An 18,481-nucleotide genomic window follows, 5' to 3' on the forward strand; every position below is an offset into this window, starting at 1 on the left:
ACGCGATCGCGTGCCCTGGATTTTATGCTATTCGCGCGAAGCCAGCAGCGTGCCCGCGCGACTTTCTGTTTGCATGGCTTGGGATGCCTATTTTCATACGACGCGATAGCGTCGGTCACGCTAACGCGTGGATGGCCGTTTGTGCAATCGACGCGATCGCATCGGTCACGCGTCCGCATGACCAATTCCGTGCGTTTAGCACAACTCTTGCCCCAAGCCAGCACAACTCTCTGCCTAAACACTCTTTTACGTTGATTTCGCAGATCACGCGTCCGCGTCAGTGACGCAGCCGCGTGGATGGCGAAAAATCACAAGCGACGCGAGCGCGTGGAGCATGCGATCGCGTGGGCTTGTTTGTGCGAAAGGCTCCATTCTCGCGCCACTCCCGCGCAACTCTCTGTCAAATTTATTTTTCACACACATCCATCTGACGCGAACGCGTCAGCGACGCTTTCGCGTCGTGTGTGCGTTTTTTTTTTTTTGAAAAATAGCTTGAGGTGTTCGGTTCCTGAGATAAGATAGATGCATGGTCAGAATATTAGAAAGAACTTAATAAAAATTAAATAAGAAAACTACTACTATGAAAAATAGCTAAGGATACGAAATTATTGGGTTGCCTCCCGACAAGCGCTTCTTTATCGTCATTAGCTTGACGGTCAGCTCCTCTAAGGAGGAGGATCATAGGGGCTCAGCTCTTCACCCCTTACTTTGAACTTCTTTCCTGTGTCTCCATAACGTAGCTCAATATGCTCCAGAGAGAGGATTCTGATTACTGTATAAACCCATGCTGGATTGCTGGTCAATACTACCTTCATTCCTGGGGAGAAACCTTCAGTGGGGATCTTTTTGTTTCTCCATCCTCTTGGTACTTTCTTCTTCTTGGGAACCTCTTCCTTGGTAGATGATGCATTCCCAACACCAAACTTAAGTTTGATGTCAGGAGGAATTTTATTGACTGTTACCAAGGGAGGTTTGAGTTGCAGATCCTGCTGTGTATCATCAGGCGGTTTTTGAAGGTTTGGATCAATAAGCTCTGCCTGCATGCACATCTCTTCTTCACCTGTTGGATGTATATCTTTGAAGACATGAAAGACCAGTTGCTCATTATGCACTCTAAGTACTAATTCACCCACTTCTACATCAATCAGAGCTCTTCCAGTGGCTAGAAATGGTCTTTCTAGAATTATAGAGGCATTCTCATCCTCCCCTGTGTCCAGAATCACAAAGTCTGTTGGGAGGAAGAACTTATCCACTTTGACCAAGATATTCTCCACTAATCCGTATGCAGGCTTCATAGATTTATCTGCCATCTGCAATGCTATCTTTGTGGGTTGTGCTTCTTGGATTTGTAGCTTCTTCATCATAGATAGGGGCATTAGATTTATGCTTGCCCCCAGATCACATAGGGCTTTCTCAAAGGTTGTGCTCCCAATGGTGCATGGAATTTGAAAGCTCCCTGGATCTGGCATCTTCCTTGGCAAGTTATTCTGAATTACAGCACTATATTCCTTAGTCAGGACTACTGTCTCATCTCCCTTTAAACGTTTTTTCTTTGACAACAGCTCCTTCATGAACTTGACATAGATAGGCATTTGCTCCAAGACCTCAGCAAAAGGAATATTAATTTGTAACTTTCTGAAGATTTCCAAGAACTTTGAGAACTGCTTGTCCTTGGTCTCCTTTTGAAGTCTCTGAGGATATGGCATCTTAGGCTTGTACTCAGGAGCCATTGGCAGTGTAGGATAAGTGTCGAGAGAGTTTGGGAAAGGGTTGTCCGCACGCTTTGGAGGGGCGTGCTCTTCTTCTTCCTTCTTCTCTTCCGGAGCTTCCTTTTCAACTAGCTCTTCATTGGCCTTGGTCTCAGAGCCAGCTACTTTACCACTTCTCAATTGAATAACCTCGCAATCATCTCCTGGGTTCACCACTGTATCACCTTGAAATGTACTTGCAGGCCTCTCAAGTATTTGCTTGCTCAGTTGGCCCACTAGCACCTCTAAATTTCTAATGGAGGCTCTGGTTTTCTGCATTACTTGTGCTTCCGTACTTGCCACTTGTCCACTTATCACGGAGATAGCTTTGCATTCTTCTCTTGGATTTGGAATTGTGTTACTAGGAAGGCTATGAGTAGTCCTCTGATCAATTTCATTAACTCTGGTGGCTATTTGACCCATTTGAATCTCCAGGTTCTTGATGGATGCTCTGGTTTCCTGTCTAAAACCTGTCAATATTGCTTCCAAATCATTGTTCTGTTGGAAACCGCCCTGAGGATTATTGTTGAAGTTCTGAGGTCTCTGAGGTTGATCCCTCCATCCAAAATTTGGGTGATTCCTCCACCCCTGATTGTATGTCTTAGAATATGGATCATTGTTGGGATTTTTAGGACCACTCCCCATGTAATTCACCTGTTCAGAAGAAGGTTGAGCATAATCATAATTATCATTTTGCATAAAATTACCTGCCATGTCATAAGAGACTTCCTGTGTTGGATTTTGGGTGTTGATAGCTGAGACTTGCATGCCACCCATCTGTTGAGTAAGTAAATTTATTTGCTGAGACATCAGCTTGTTCTGAGCAAGAAGAGCATTAACAGCTTCTACTTCCAACACGCCTCTCTTCTGAGGGGTCTCAGAGTTCACAGGATTCCTGTTAGATGAGTATAAATATTGGTTGCTTGCAACCAATTCAATCAGCTCAATAGTCTCCTCTGGTGTCTTCTTCTTGTGCAATGAACCGCCTGCAGAAGTGTCTAGGCTCATCTTGGACATCTCACCCAAGCCTTCATAAAAGATATCCAGTTGGGTCCATTTGGAGAACATGTCTGGAGGGCATTGCCTAGTCAGTAGCTTGTATCTCTCCCAAGCTTCATACAGGGTTTCACCATCCTTCTGTCTGAAAGTCTGAACCTCCAACCTAAGCTTAGTCAGCTTCTTAGGTGGGAAAAATTTTGTGAGAAACTCAGTAACAACCTTGTTCCAAGTATCCAAACTCTCCTTTGGTTGGGAATCTAGCCACAGCTTTGCTTTATCCCTCAGAGCAAACGGAAAAAGCATGAGTCTGTACACCTCTGGATTCACTCCATTTGTCTTCACAGTATCACATATCTGCAGAAAATCAGATATGAACTGATTTGGATCTTCATGAGGAAGTCCATGATACTGGCAATTTTGTTGCACCAAGGTGACCAATTGTGGCTTCAACTCAAAGTTGTTTGCATTTATAGGAGGCACCACAATACTTTTTCCATAAAGATCCGCAGTAGGGGAAGAATACGAGCCAAGCACTCTCCTCTGTTGATCATCCCCATTCGGATTTACCACATTGGCATTAGCATTATTATTTGCCATAGTGGATTCTGCAGCCTTGCAAAGTCTTGCTTGTTGTAAACGCCGCCTGAAAGTCCTTTCAGGTTCAGGATCAAAGTCTAAGAGATGTTCTTTGTCTCTGTTCCTGCGCATAAACAAACAGAAAACAAGAAAGAGTGGGAATCTCTACGTCAGAGTGTAGAGAATTCCCAGTGAGGTAACCTGGGTAAAGAGATAAAAATATTGAATAAAATAAAAAGAAGAAAAATAATAAATAGTCAACACCAAACTTAATTTCAGAAATTAAGAGAAATATTGGTCCTATTTATTTAAATAAAAAATTTCGAAAATAATTTTTTAAAAAAAACAAACTGAAAATAAAAATAAAAAAATAAAAAAAAGAACGTAAATTTTTTTTTTTGAAAAAGGAAAAAAATAAAATAAAAAGAAGTAAAATAAAAAAAAAGAAACAGGGAACGAAACGAACAAAAAAACGGAAGAAAGGATTTTTTTTTTAAAGAAAGGAAAAAAATTAAAAAAAAAAGAAACAGGAAACGAAAGGAAAAAAATGGAAAAAAGGAAAAAATAAATAAATAGCGAAATAAAAAAATTAAAATTAAAATTTTTTTTTGAAAATATTTAAAATAAAATTTAAATAAAATTAAAAATAAAACGCCTAATCTAAGCAATCAAATAACTAATAGTTTTTAATCACAATCAATCCCCGGCAACGGCGCCAAAAACTTGATGCGGATTTTATAACCCACACTTACTAACCGGCAAGTGCACCGGGTCGTACCAAGTAATACCTTACGTGAGTAAGGGTCGATCCCACGAGGATTGATAGATCAAGCAACAATAGCGTTTGATAGGATTAGTTAGGCAAGCAGAAAAGGGTGTTGAAAGTTCAAAAGCATTAAACATTAATGTTAGACTTTCAGAAAGCAAAAGCAGCAATGAGTTGGGAATAAAATATGTAGAAAATAGTTAAGGTTTCAGAGTTATCTATTTTTTCGGATTAATTTTTATTACTAACTAATTTAATCATGCAAGATATAATTTCATGGCAAACTATATGTGACTAGGCCCTAATTCCTTAGACCTTCCTAGTCTTCTCTAAAATTCATTAACTGCCAATTCCTTGGTCAGTTAATTCCAATTAGAGGGTAAAAATCAATTTTCAGTTTATATGCCACAAAAATTCTAATTACCCAAAAATAAGGGGATTATATGTCACGTATCCCATTAAATCCAAATAATTAAAATTTAGGAGAATATGTTTTCAAGCTGTTGTTCAAGTAAAGAGCTTTTCCAAGTTTTACAGAAACTCAGTTAGAACGTGGGTCATACTTCCGTTCCACCCATGTTCATAAAATAAAGAGCAAAAACAATTATTGAAATATAAATCAAAGCATGGAATAAATTAGAAAGATCAAACGAATTAATCCATTACAAATAGACAGAGCTCCTAACCTTAACAATGGAGGATTAGTTGCTCATGGTTCAGAGTAGAAAATAAGGATTGTGGTAACAATCTCGTGCCTGTCTAAATGTACAGAGTTTCTATTTATTACTAATCCTAATAGGTTTAAAATCAAAAAATAATATCCTTTCCTAAAAGATAAGATTCGAATTTAAATTCAAATTAATTAACAGATCTTCAGTTGATGGTTGTGGACCACTTGATTTGTCCATTCTGCAGCTTCTAATCTGTGTTTTCTGGGCTGAAAAGTGGGTCAAAACAGCCCAAAATTCGTAACCAGCGTTATTTGTATTTTTGTAGACCGTGCATGTGGCGAGTCCGCGTCGTCCACGCGTTCGCGTCAATTGTGCATATTCCAGTCCACACATTCGCGTCAAGCACGCGATCGCGTCATTGCTATTTCTCCATTCCGCGCGGTCGCGTGAGCCATGCGTCCGCGTCGGTCTTCGCTGGTCATCTTTTTGGTTTCTTCTTTTTCTCTACAGAAACTTCATCAAATCCCTCCGAATGCTACCTAAAATAAATAAAATTGCACAAAACTCAAAATAACATCCATAGTGGCTAAAATATAATTAATTCTTAATTAAACTCAACAATTTAGATGCAAATTTACTAGAAAAAGATAGACAAGATGCTCACGCATCACAAGCCCTTTGCGGCCATGTGAAGCTCTTATCGAGCTCCACATTTCTATCTAAAGAAATATGGTAAGAAATCGGGTCTCACTTCCCAGTTTTGTGCCTTAGATTTTTGCATTTTTAGAGTCATGGTTTTGAGTAGATTTTGTGGTTTTGGTTGTTTAGGTAATCTCTAGTAGCGGGTAATTGATGGATTTTACCCCTAATCTCATTGGATAAGGTAAGGAACTTCTTTATCCTTGTGGTTTGGTATAGTATGAGTTTTAGTTGTTGATGTATGGTTATGTTGTATGTATGAAGCTTGTTTTTGGAGTTGGTGGTGGCTTTTAGTGTGACTTTGATGGTTTGGAGCTTGGTGGAAGCTTGATTGGAATGTTTGAGCATATTGGGAATCGGTAAAGGTATGGTTTCAGTTTCCTTTATGTAATATGTAATATTCATGGACCCTTAGGTTAGTAGCCCATAGGATATGATTGAATTGGATATATGGTTGTTGTGTTAAATGTATAATGATGGTGATTATTAAGGATTATTAGTGCTAATGATGTATTATGATGTTGGTTAATGTTAGTTATTTTTTGGTGATAAATTGTTGGAATTGATGAAGATTTATAGTGGTTGTTGATGTGGGTTGGTTGACGATGCTTGATGAATTGATTTTGTAAATGATGTTAAATAATGATATTGAGGTATGAGGTATATTAAATTTTGAATGAATGTATATTGTTGATTATTGGTATAAAGCATGAATGAGGTTGTTAAGAAAGATTGATAGTGAAAGAATGATGATTGGTGAAGGTGTTGGTGGAAGATTGATTATGGTGTTTTATATTTGATGTTTGGATTGATGAGTGTTGAAGGGGTTGATAATTTGAGATATTAAATATTGGATGTGGTATAGTTGAATAATGATGAAAGTGGTGAGAAGTCATGTTGATGTTAATAAGGTTAATGGAAATTTGAAAAATGTGAATTTGGTTGGATTTATAATTGTTGAATGGTTTAGAAAGTTGTGTGAGTGAGAAAATGACTGAAGTAGTATTTGTATGAATTTTCAGCTGTTTTGGTATGGTTGATATGTGATTGAATTGGTATTGGATCGAGGGTTGGTTAAAAATTAAGTTGATGAGATTTTGGGTAAAAATAGATTTTTTGTGAACTTTGTCTGATCATAACTTTTGCTTCGGTTTTCAAAATTTGTTGAATTTGGATTAGAATCAAAGATTATTAAAAACCCTTCGATTTGATATAAAGTTTGCAAAATTTAGAATTTTGTAGAGGAAGTTATGATCATTCAAACTTGGTGTTAAAAATCTGAAATTCTGCAGTTGCAGAATTTCAGGATTTCTGATATGTGCACACGCACAGCCTTGTGCGCATGCACAACCCTGCGAAAATGTTATTCCGTGCGGATGCATAGACCTGTGCATATGCACAGGCAGGGAAAAGGGCTCTGGTAGAGTGCTAGCATAAGTTGTGCGCGCGCACATCAATGACGAAATACGACCTGTGCGGACGCACAGCCCTGTGCACATGCACAAGTCGGGAAGGGACGTCTGTTAGGGGCGCTCGCACAGCTTGTGCGAGTGAACAGAATTTATAAATTTTAGTACCTGTGCGTACGCACACTTTCAAAATCTTCCTGGGTGTGCGCACGCACACCCCTACGACCTGTGCGGACGCACAGCCCTGTGCGCACGCACAGCCCTGTGCGCACGCACAGCCCTGTGCGCACGCACAAGTCGGGAAGGGACGTCTGTTAGGGGCGCTCGCACAGCTTGTGCGAGTGAATAGAATTTATAAATTTTAGTACCTGTGCGTACGCACACTTTCAAAATCTTCCTGGGTGTGCGCACGCACACCCCTGTGCTGACGTACACACCCTATTTCATAATTTTAAACTTTGTTTTCAACTGTTTCACCTTCCCGACAAGGTTGTAAGCTTCTATAATACCATTTTAAGACTCTTTGACTTATTTTCGGGTACTAGAACATGGAAAAGGTCCTAGGGGTTTGATTTGGGTTTTTCTCAGAATAGCTAGCAGACGGAAGTTTAGGTTTCTGGTGTATTGTAGAACAGTTAGTTGAGTGGGAAGGAAGAATGGTGCATATGGTGGTTGTTAACAATGGATTGGGAAATTGATGAACTAATGAGCTCGGAATGGAAGTGATGAATTGATGATGGTTATGATGAGTTGAAGACTCAAAGAGGAATGATGATCTTGTTGAATAATGAGAGTGTGCTAGGCACTATATCCTTGGGTTAAGTATGATAGTGTGCAGGGTATTATGTCCCTGGGATTGAATTATGATTGATAATCTTTTCTGCTGAAAGAGTGTGCCAGACACTATATCCTTGGGTTATGCATGCAAGTGTGCCCAGCACTATATCCGTGGGTGAATGGCGTATGCCCGGCACTATATCCGTGGGTCAATAGAGTGTGCCTGACACTATATTTGTGGGTGCGGTAGAAAACTGACATCCGAAAGGATATGTCGGGTTGGCATTTATGGACCGACAAGTGATATCACGAGCCAATAGGATATGCATTCATCATATGCATCTTTTACGTGCTTGTTTGCTTTGACTACGTGAGTTTGCCTAGTTGTATAATATGCCTTTTTGCTTACTTGAACTACTTGCTTTATATGCTTCTACTTATATTTTATTTGTTTGCATTAATTGTGATTGTCTGGTGCTAAGAAGGTTAGGTAGGCGGTGGCGATGGAATCGCACGAAAGTAAGGTTGGCGAAGGCTGTGGGATACAGCGGTGTGATTAGTATTAGTTAGAATCCCCCCTTAAGTTTAGATAACCCTGGTTTAGGTTTAAGTTCTTTTATTTATTTTGTTCTAAGCTTGAATATCAGTATGTAATGTGGAGTTCTAGGATTGCCTTTGGTGTCCCGAAGCCTTACATCTTACATCAGTGGGCACAGTTACCATACTGAGAACCTCCGGTTCTCATTCCATACTTTGTTGTTGCTTTTCAGATGCAGGTCGTAATCTACTTCGGTGAGATTGCGGATATGGTGACAGAGCAGAATATGGTTCCTGCTTGGTTTATTTCTTATTTACCTTATTATAGTTACTCTCACATCTCTTTGTATTTTATTTTATGGCCATAGAGGCTTACTTGAGAGATAGGTTGTATAAGATGTTTTAATTCCAAAACTCCGTATTTATCTATTTGTAACTAGTCGGCTTAAACTCCACAAGCTGTGGCTAGTTCCCGATGATCTATTATATTATATTTATATATGTTTACTCTCTTGCACCTATATCTTGTGTCTTGTGCTTTAGCTTCGTGTGAACGTTTCGTCCTCGTGAGCCTGAAGGATGGACCGATTGTGCTTCATTGCATACTATGTGTGTCTTTTCTTTGATGCTATTAGGTTATCTACTTGATATTTCATAGCATGCTTGTTTGTGAGTGCCTGTTTGGGGTAAATGAAGCACTAGGCTTTTGATATTGAGACTGATCACCTTGATATCGATTGTTTAGTGTAGACAGGAACCTTAATGACCACTCGTGGACAAGGTCGTACGCGTTCATGAGGAGAGAGTAAGAATGAGCAACTAGTTGATAACCATGCCGAGTTCATGGCGGCCAGGGATGGACATAAGGGGAGGCGAGTGGCGGCCTCAGCCCCCCAACTTTTTTTAATTGTAATAAGTTATTATGTATAATTTAATTTTTTAAAAAAATTATTTAATATTTAGTCTAATATAAATAAAAGTCCAGTCTAATTTAAATATTAATAATTTTTAATATCTAAAAAGTAAGTAACAATATTAAAGAAATCTGAAAAAGATATTATTACTAATATTTTTTAATTAAATAAAAATTTTCAAATCTCATAAAGTGAATTCTTTTTCTTCTTGTGGCCGTCTTTTTTTATTCATTTGATATTAATTCTCTCTGTTTCAACTGCTACAATTAAGAAATCTTTTTCAACCATGAATATTGTGAAAAATAACTTAGAAACAAAATAAAAGATGAATTTCTTATTAATTGTCTTTTAATTATATTGAAAAGAAAATTACTGAAAAATTTGACACAAATTCCATTATCGGTGAATTTTATGATACGAAAAATCGACCACTTCGTTAGTAAAAAGTATACACATATTTTTTTACTTTAAAATATATTCTCTGTCGATATATTTTTGTAATACATCTTATATTATATAATTTTTTACATAATTTTTAATATTATATGCGTTATTGCCCCCCTCCATAATATTATTTCTGGATCCGTCCCTGATGGCGGCAATGGCGAATCTTGCAAACATCATGAGGGCTACCGCTACTGCGATTCTGCAAGCTGTGCAGAGGTTAGGCCAACCGGCCAGAAACGGAAACGGAAACAAAAATGGTGAAGGAAATGCGAATGAGAATGCGGGAGGAAACGGAGATAACACGGGAGGTGCTCCGATGACCTTGGCGACCTTTCTCAAGGTTCATCCTCCGAGTTTTTGAGGTTCAACTAATCCCATGGAAGCGGATAACTATTTCCAAGCTATGGAACACGCACTACAAGCGCAGCATGTCTCGCATAACCAATACATAGAGTTTGCTACCTACCAACTTCGGGAAGAGGCCCAGCATTGGTGGTAGGTAGAATGCCGCTTGCTACAGCTCCAGAATGCAGATGTTCCTTGGGATGTATTCCAAACGGCCTTCTACAAGAAGTATTTTCCTGAGTCTGCAAGGGAAGCAAAGGAGATGGAACTTATGCAGCTGAAGCAAGGTTCCTTGTCTGTGGCAGATTATACGAGCAAGTTTGAGGAACTTTGTAGGTTCTCTAGCGCATGTCAGGGTGTCCCGGAAACCTATGAGAGCTAGAAGTGTATCACGTATCAAAGGGGTTTGAAGGACGACATCATGACTGCTGTGGCTCCTATGGAGATTCGTATTTTCTCTGATTTGGTGAACAAGGCAAGAGTGGTTGAAGAATATGCAAAAATGGTAGCCTCATCAAAGGAGAATTCTTGAGGAAATACTTTAGTATATTTTTATTAGTTTTTAAGCAAAATTCACATTTCTGGATTTTACTATGAGTATGTGTATTTTTCTGTGATTTCAGGTATTTTCTGGCTGAAATTGAAGGACCTGAGCAAAAATCAAATTCAGATGATGAAGAAGGACTGCAGATGTTGTTGGATTCTGACCTCCTTGCACTCAAAATGGATTTTTGGGAGCTACAGAAATCCCAATGGCGCGCTCTCAATTTCGTTGGAAAGTAGACATCCAGGGCTTTCCAGCAATATATAATAGTCCATACTTTTCCCGAGTTTAGACGATGCAAACTGGCATTCAACGCCAGCTTTCTGTCTTATTAACGCCAGAAACAAGTTGCAAGCTAGAGTCAAACGCCAGAAACAAGTTACGAACTGGCGTTTAACTCCAAAGAAGGCCTCTACACGTGAAAGCTTCAATGCTCAGCCCAAGCACATACCAAGTGGGCCCAGAAGTAGATTTCTGCATCATTTACTTGTTTCTGTAACCCTAGTAACTAGTTTAGTATAAATAGAACTTTTTGCCATTGTATTAGACATCTTGGGACGACCTTTTGGAATATATTTGAATCATTTTTAGTCCTTAGACATTGGGGGCTGGCCTCACGGCCATGCCTGGATCATCATCACTTATGTATTTTCAACGGTGGAGTTTCTACACACCATAGATTAAAGTGTGGAGCTCTGCTGTTCCTCGAGTATTAATGCAATTACTACTATTTTCTATTCAATTTATACTTATTCTTGTTCTAATATATCCATTCGCACACAAGAACATGATGAATGTGATGATTATGTGACGCTCATCATCATTCTCAACCTATGAACGCGTGCCTGACAGACACTTCCGTTCTACATGCAAACGAGCTTGAATGCATATCTCTTAGCCTTCTGGTTCACGATCAGAGTCTTCGTGGTATAAGCTAGAATCAATTTGTAGCATTCTTGAGATCTGGAAAGTCTAAATATTGTCTGTGGTATTCCGAGTAGGATCTAGGATGGGATGACTGTGACGAGCTTCAAACTCGCGACTGTAGGGCGTAGTGACAGACGCAAAAGGATAGTAAATCCTATTCCTACACGATCGAGAACCAACAGCTGATTAGCCATACGATATCTGTACATGGTATTTTTCATCTGAGACGAGAAATTCGACAGTTGATTAGCTATACAAAAACCGTAGAGGACCATTTTCACTGAGAGGACGGGAAGTAGCCATTGACAATGGTGACACCCAACATACAGCTTGCCATAGAAAGGAGTATGAAGGATTGAATGAAGGCAATAGGAAAGCAGAGATTCAGAAGGAACAACGCATCTCCAAACGCTTATCTGAAATTCCCACCAATGAATTACATAAGTATCTCTATCTTTATTTTATGCTATTTATCTTTTAAATTATTAAAACTCCATAACCATTTGAATTCGCCTGACTGAGATTTATAAGATGACCATAGCTTGCTTCAAGCCGACAATCTCTGTGGGATCGACCCTTACTCACGTAAGGTTTATTATTTGGACGACCCAGTGCACTTGCTGGTTAGTTGTGCGAAGTTGTGAAAAAGAGTTGAGATTACAATTATGCGTACCAAGTTGTTGGTGCCATTGAGATCACAATTTCGTGCAGCATTAATCCGGACCGGTTTAGGGTCTGGTTCATCAATTTTCTGGTCAAATCGGCCGGTCAGGTCCGAGTTTGATAACTATGATTCCAAGGTTCCAAACCCTTGGTTCCACTTCAAATCCACACAACTTCTCGCTCCGAGTTTCGATCACCGCACCATTTACGGTCACGCGTCTGCGGCGTTTAGCTCTACAAAGCCCATAACATTGTAAGGTAAGGAAGTCACATTTTCTTGATCAAGTTTCTCATTTCCAGTTTCAAATTCCTTGGGCTATGGTGTTGAGATTTTGTGTAATTTCGGTGTTTAGGATCGAGTTAACTTGGTGGACTTGTCGAGTCTTGCCCCAATTTCCCATTGGTAAGATGAAAATCCTAGAACTCTAGTTAATTCTCTAATTTTGTGTGTTGGGTATTAAATTTGGATATGTACATGTGTGGTAATGCGACATTATGTGTATATGTATATATATTAATTGGAGCTTGATTTGTGGACACTTGAGTCTTGGTGGAAGATTTGGTGATGTTGCCTTGGTGATTTCGGATCTCTTGGGGCTGTGCTCGGTGCATTAGTGGGAGGTCTCGGGAAATACGTAGAAATCGGCTAATGTATGGTTTAGATTTTGCGTATTTAATATATAATATTCTGTAAAAACTTAAGCTAGGTGACCAAAGAATAAGTTGGAACGTATGAGTATATTTAATGTTTAGTAACCTTGATAAGAATTGTGATATGGATTTGGTGTTTGTTGAATAAGTGTTAAGTGATATATTGTGAGTTTAATGTTGGTTGGATTAGTGTTTAGTGATGAATAGGGATATGCTCATCTTGTTGGTCATTTGAGATGTTGATGCATGATATGATTGAATTGAGAAATGGTAGGATGAGGAGATTGTTGTTTGTTTTGGATATCGAAATAGCTTGTTGAATGATGTATTGATGATAGTTGGCAAGTTGATGGTAATGAAATTGTATAGGAAATGGAGTATAGATGATCATGTTGATATAAGTGAAGTTAAAGCATTAATATTGTTGAAAATTAACGTTTAATGGGTGATTGTTGGATGTGGAGTGATATTGCTATGATATTGTATGAGTTGGTGCTGAATTTGAATGTTGTAGGTTGGTTTTTGAAAGGAACTTGCAAAAAAATTGAGTTTTGAGGTTTTGGGTAAAAATTGGTTTTTGGCCAAACTGCAGCGAGCCATAACTTGGCTTCCAGACCCTTGAATGGTTTCAAACTTGTTTTATCTGAAAATTGGGTCCGTGAAGTTTATGCCGTTTCGAAGAATGAAAGGAAAATGATTTAAGACGAAAAAGTTATGTGCGCTGAAAGTTTGGGATTTAAAATAGCAATTTTGCAGCTTTTTAGGCTTAGTTAAATTTTTGGAAAAACGCATTTCCATGCGTACGCGTGACATGGAATTTTTGCGTACGCATATACCCCTTTTTGCAGACAATGCTACTGCCTGGTTTGCATACGTACGCGTAATCAGGGGATGCGTACGTGTCTTGGCCTAAACGCGTACCGATACGTACTCGTGGCCCTATTTTCAGCAAAAATAGATTCTATGTTTTAAAGCTCTAAATCGAACCTCTAGATTTCTACTTTCATTTCTTTAGTCTAAATATTGTTAGTAAGCTTAACAATAGGATGAAGCTAGGAAAAAGGAGGTAAGTTAGAGATGAAGGAAGATAACTAAACTAAAGATTGGAAAAGATGGCTTTTATTTTGATAAGATGATGGAAGAGAGATATATGAGGCAGTTAAAAGAATAATGTAATATTGAGATTAATGAATGAGATAATCATGGACATTAACGAAATGAGGACGATGAGACGAGTTATGAATTTATAATTGTGTATCATAAAATATAAGAGGAATGAGTAAATGCTTGTGATTTATTGAGAAAGTGCAGTAGTATCGCGAGTATGCAGGAGATGCATATGTAAGCTAAAGATTGAACGTTATTGAGCTTGGGGTGTTGTCTCCCCCATGTCAGCCAAAGATTAGTCCTATAGATAACATTGAGCTTGGGGTATTGTTTTCCCCATGTCAGCTTGGGGTGTTGTCTCTTCTCCCCATGTCAGTTTGGGATTCGTCACATGGATATTATTGAGCTTGAGGGCATTCTCTTCCCCATGTCAGCTTAGGAATTCTCCCTATGGTGTATTTTTGAGCTTCAGAACATGTCGGGATTGCTACGTAACCAACAGTTGATATCAACAGCCATAGGACAGGCATGCATCATATGCATTTGTATGTATTTCTTGTTTGTGCATTAATTGGAATTGCCTAATTGATTAAAATATGCTAATTGTCATAATTGATATCTGTATTATCTGTATTCTACCAGTGCTTGCTTTGTCTGCCTGTTTGTCTTTGTAATATCGGAGATGGAGAAATGGAGGAAAGGTGGAGAGATTGAGGATTCTATTTAAGTTTCAGCTAGATTTAAGGAGTTGATTTAGTTGAGAAAGCCTTAGAGAACCACCCTGATTTATGGTTTCTGTTTAGTTCTTTAAGTTTTATAATCTAAGTATCAGAGTTTTAGGATTGCCTCTGGCATTCCCAGGACCTTATATATTTTGTGCGTGACACCTTTACCATGCTGAGAACCTCCGATTCTCACCCCATACTGTGTTGTGTTTTTCAGATACAGGTCAAAAGGCTCCTCGCTAGGCGTCTGGACTTCCGCAGCGAAGTAGTTCTTGGATTTATTTTGATATATAGCTTATGTATATACATATACTTAACTCTCTCTGATTGACTTGTTATTTTGTTCCTCTTAGACGTTAAGAGCTAGGGTTTTATTTATGTATATGTATATATGTATGTAAATATTCTCCGGCTAGCTTTGACTTCGCAGGCTGAGTTAGGAGCTTGTTATTATCTATCTTTTTGGCTCTCTACTCGTAGTTTCTGTTATATTATGTTCGTTGACTTTCGGTTTCTTTGCACGCAAGTAATCTCGTTCCCTGAGCGTTGCGCTTTTTATTTTACGAACTTTGTTTTACCTGCTTTTCAAGGCTCCTAGCTAAATATCTCTTTCACTATTATTATTATTATTATTATTATTATTATTATTATTATTATTATTATTATTATAATATTTACTTTTAGAGGTCGTAATCCTTTACTATCTCAGTCTTATGACTTAAGCATAAGATTAAGTGTGATAGGGTGTTACAAAATCAAAAGTAGAATATGATAGCACAAAAATTAAAAAATGATAAGAGAAATAAAAATTACATGTTATCACTTGATTGATTTACACTGCTATGATAGTTTGTCTGTGTTAAAAACACAAGATTATTTTCACTTGCCAAATTTACATGTGGCATTCTGAAAATAAAATAAACATTATTCAGTAAAACTAGAGTAATTACATAAGGTTTTAGAAAATTTTAGCAAAGAAAGAATTTCAGATATTGAATCTTACATTTATAAAGAATCATAGTGAGTTTGGGTGGAGTGGAGCCCAATTTCTGGAATATTAGTAATTTTTGTCTACATCCTAAAAAAGCAAACAATCATGAGAAAAAAAACACAATAAAATTAGAAAAATACACCAAAAAACACCACATGTTTTCTTTTTTTGGATTCAATTCTGAAAAAGCAAACAATCCTCAGACAAATGAACACAATAAAATTGACAAAATACACCAAAAAGAAACTCTTACTTTTTTGCAGGCCTTTTAATTTTTTTCTTCAATCTTCTTTTTCTTATTTCCTTACTTTCTTCACTTCTGATAATACATACATAAAATTCTGTTAATAAATAAAATTTTAACGAAAATGAAAAACATAGTATTACAATGATAGTTTTTTGAATTTTACTCATCCTCAGATTCAGTTTCTTTTTCGGAAGATGAATTCTCAATAATGTGCTTTTTTTGGATTGCATACTGAAAAAACAAACAATCATCAGACAAATAAACATAATAAAATTGATAAAATACACCAAAAAATACTACTTACTTTTTTGCAGGTTTGTAAAATTTTTTGGTCAATCTTTTTTTCTTATTCCCTTACTTTCTTCACTTCTGATAATACATGCAAAAAATTCTGTTATTAAATAAAATTTTGACCAAAAAGCAACACATAGCATTATAATGATAGATTTTGAATCTTACTCATCATCAGATTTAATTTCTTTCTCGGAAGATGAATCCTCAATTATGTGCTTCTTTTTTTTTTGGATTTCATCTTGGAAAAACAAATAATTATCAGGCAAATAAACACAATAAAATTGACAAAATATATCGAAAAATAATATGTACTTCTTTACCATCCTTTTTGGTAGTTTTCTTCTTTTTGGTGTCTCATCTGAGTCATGTTCAGAATCAGACTCAGACTCAGCAACACTTTCACTTTTTGAACAAATAGTCTTTTTCTTTTATGGCTTCTTTTGTTCCTTCTTTTCTTCATTCCTTTCTCCCTTCTTTTTGTCTTTTGGTTGTTTTCTCAGTTATGTTCTTTTCACGTTGCCCTAAAATAGAAAAAATATTTGTTTATACAATATATTTAAAACAAATACACCCCGAAATTAAAGAAAAAATTCTGTTGAGTTACCATATCATTCTTAATCTCAACTTGTATTCTTTTAACCAGTAATTTTTCGGTCCAACGTTGCACCCATGGTGGTCCAGGAATTGCATGTACTGACTTATTTTTGTGTGTGAATTCATGAAAATATACAATCATCAAAGCAAAGAGGTTGCCATTAACAGCATAATTCTTTTCCAATGTGTGCTCTTTAATGCGGTTGATGAGAAAGTTGAGCACATGACCACTCCAATTCTGTTCACGTATTGTGTCCACGTGAAGAATGGGCGGCATGTGAACCGAAGAAATTTTGTTTATCGTTGTCGGCAACAAGAAGCACATTTGAATATAGAGCATGAATGTCTTCTTGAATTTCAGCCGATTTTCTTCCTCATCGACATTCATCTCCATCATAGAGCTTGTCAATTTCGACAAAGTTTTGTCTTAGAAGTTTCTAACAACTTTCTTATTCTCCTCACTAAATTCTTGAAAATTAATTTTGGCTGATAGTATAGCCTTGCAAAAGCAGTAAAAATATTTCAATAACACAGAAATAATTTGATAATACACCGAAATTTTATTTACAAAATATATTACAAAATAGATTTCTACCAGATATAGTCAAGCCAAGGGCAGCTGCTATATTTTCTTGGGTAATCTTGATTATACCATATCGTGTGTCCAGTGTGTTATTATACAGATCGAATGAATATGCCAATTCTTTCAATAGCTTATGTGGCACATTTATGGGAGGGATATGCATCATACCAGCGAATCTCAGTTCTTGAACAATGACTTTTTTTGTCATCGCTCATGTTGTGAAATTTATCGTGAATGGATCTTGTGGAGCATCTCAAATCATGATTTTTCTATAAATAAACTATATTTATACAAAAACAATTGAATTGTTCAAACACATATACGCTTACATTATATTTTGACGCTTGTTATTTTGTCATTTTTCTGTAAGGAATTAAAAAAAGGTTAATAGGTAACAAGAGCACCGGATGCACCTCAATTCACATGAAATACACCGAAAGACAAACTAAATACACCGCTATTATTTTTTGATTATATCACACAATGAGATAAAAAAGACATACAACTCAATCAAACATGCATATAATGACACCAGAAACACTACAACAAAATTTTATGGGATAGTTACAAGAAAAAAGGACAAAAAAATCAAGTGCAACTCAATTCACATGAAATATACCGAAACGCAAACCAAATACACTATTATTATTATTTTATTACATCATACAATGTGAGATAAAAAAGACATACAACTCAATAAAACATGCATAAAATAATACCAAAAGCACTACAACAAAATTTTATGGGTAGTTACAACAAATTCATGAACAAAGTTCTTGAAAAATGGACATAAACATATGCAAATCACTCAAATATGTACAAAATAATATCAAAAGCACAAAAACAATATTTTATTGTCTAGTTACAGCATAAAGAGGAACCAAATACACTGCTATTATTTTTTTATTACATCATACAATGTGAGATCAAAAAGACATGCAACTCAATCAAACGTGCATAAAATGATATCACAAGCACTACAACAAAATTCTATGGATGGTTACAACAAATCAATGAAGAAAATTCCTGAAAAATGGACAAAAATATATGCAAATCCCTCAAATACATTCAAATATAGCTTAACCTATGCGTAACATTTTTACACCAACCTAACACAGTTATTACCAAATGAAGCATATAATGAGAACAGTAATACGTAATTCAACGCAAGAACACAAAATAAATCTACTAAATAAACAGAAATATCATTATGTAGTGTTTTGCAATCGAAATGAGAAAGAGAAAAGTAAAAAAACTGGATGATTAG

At 36.9% G+C, this 18,481-nt stretch overlaps 1 non-coding gene across 1 annotated transcript; it reads left to right on the forward strand.

Annotated features, from left to right (window-relative positions):
• Positions 1–2,811: 2,811 nt before the first annotated feature.
• Positions 2,812–2,917, forward strand: LOC130977859 (small nucleolar RNA R71). The gene has a single exon (XR_009085532.1). It is a non-coding gene; the product is annotated as a small nucleolar RNA R71 (small nucleolar RNA).
• Positions 2,918–18,481: the final 15,564 nt, after the last annotated feature.

The sequence above is a fragment of the Arachis stenosperma genome, chromosome 4, assembly GCF_014773155.1.
Source record: "Arachis stenosperma cultivar V10309 chromosome 4, arast.V10309.gnm1.PFL2, whole genome shotgun sequence".
NCBI lineage: Eukaryota > Viridiplantae > Streptophyta > Magnoliopsida > Fabales > Fabaceae > Arachis > Arachis stenosperma.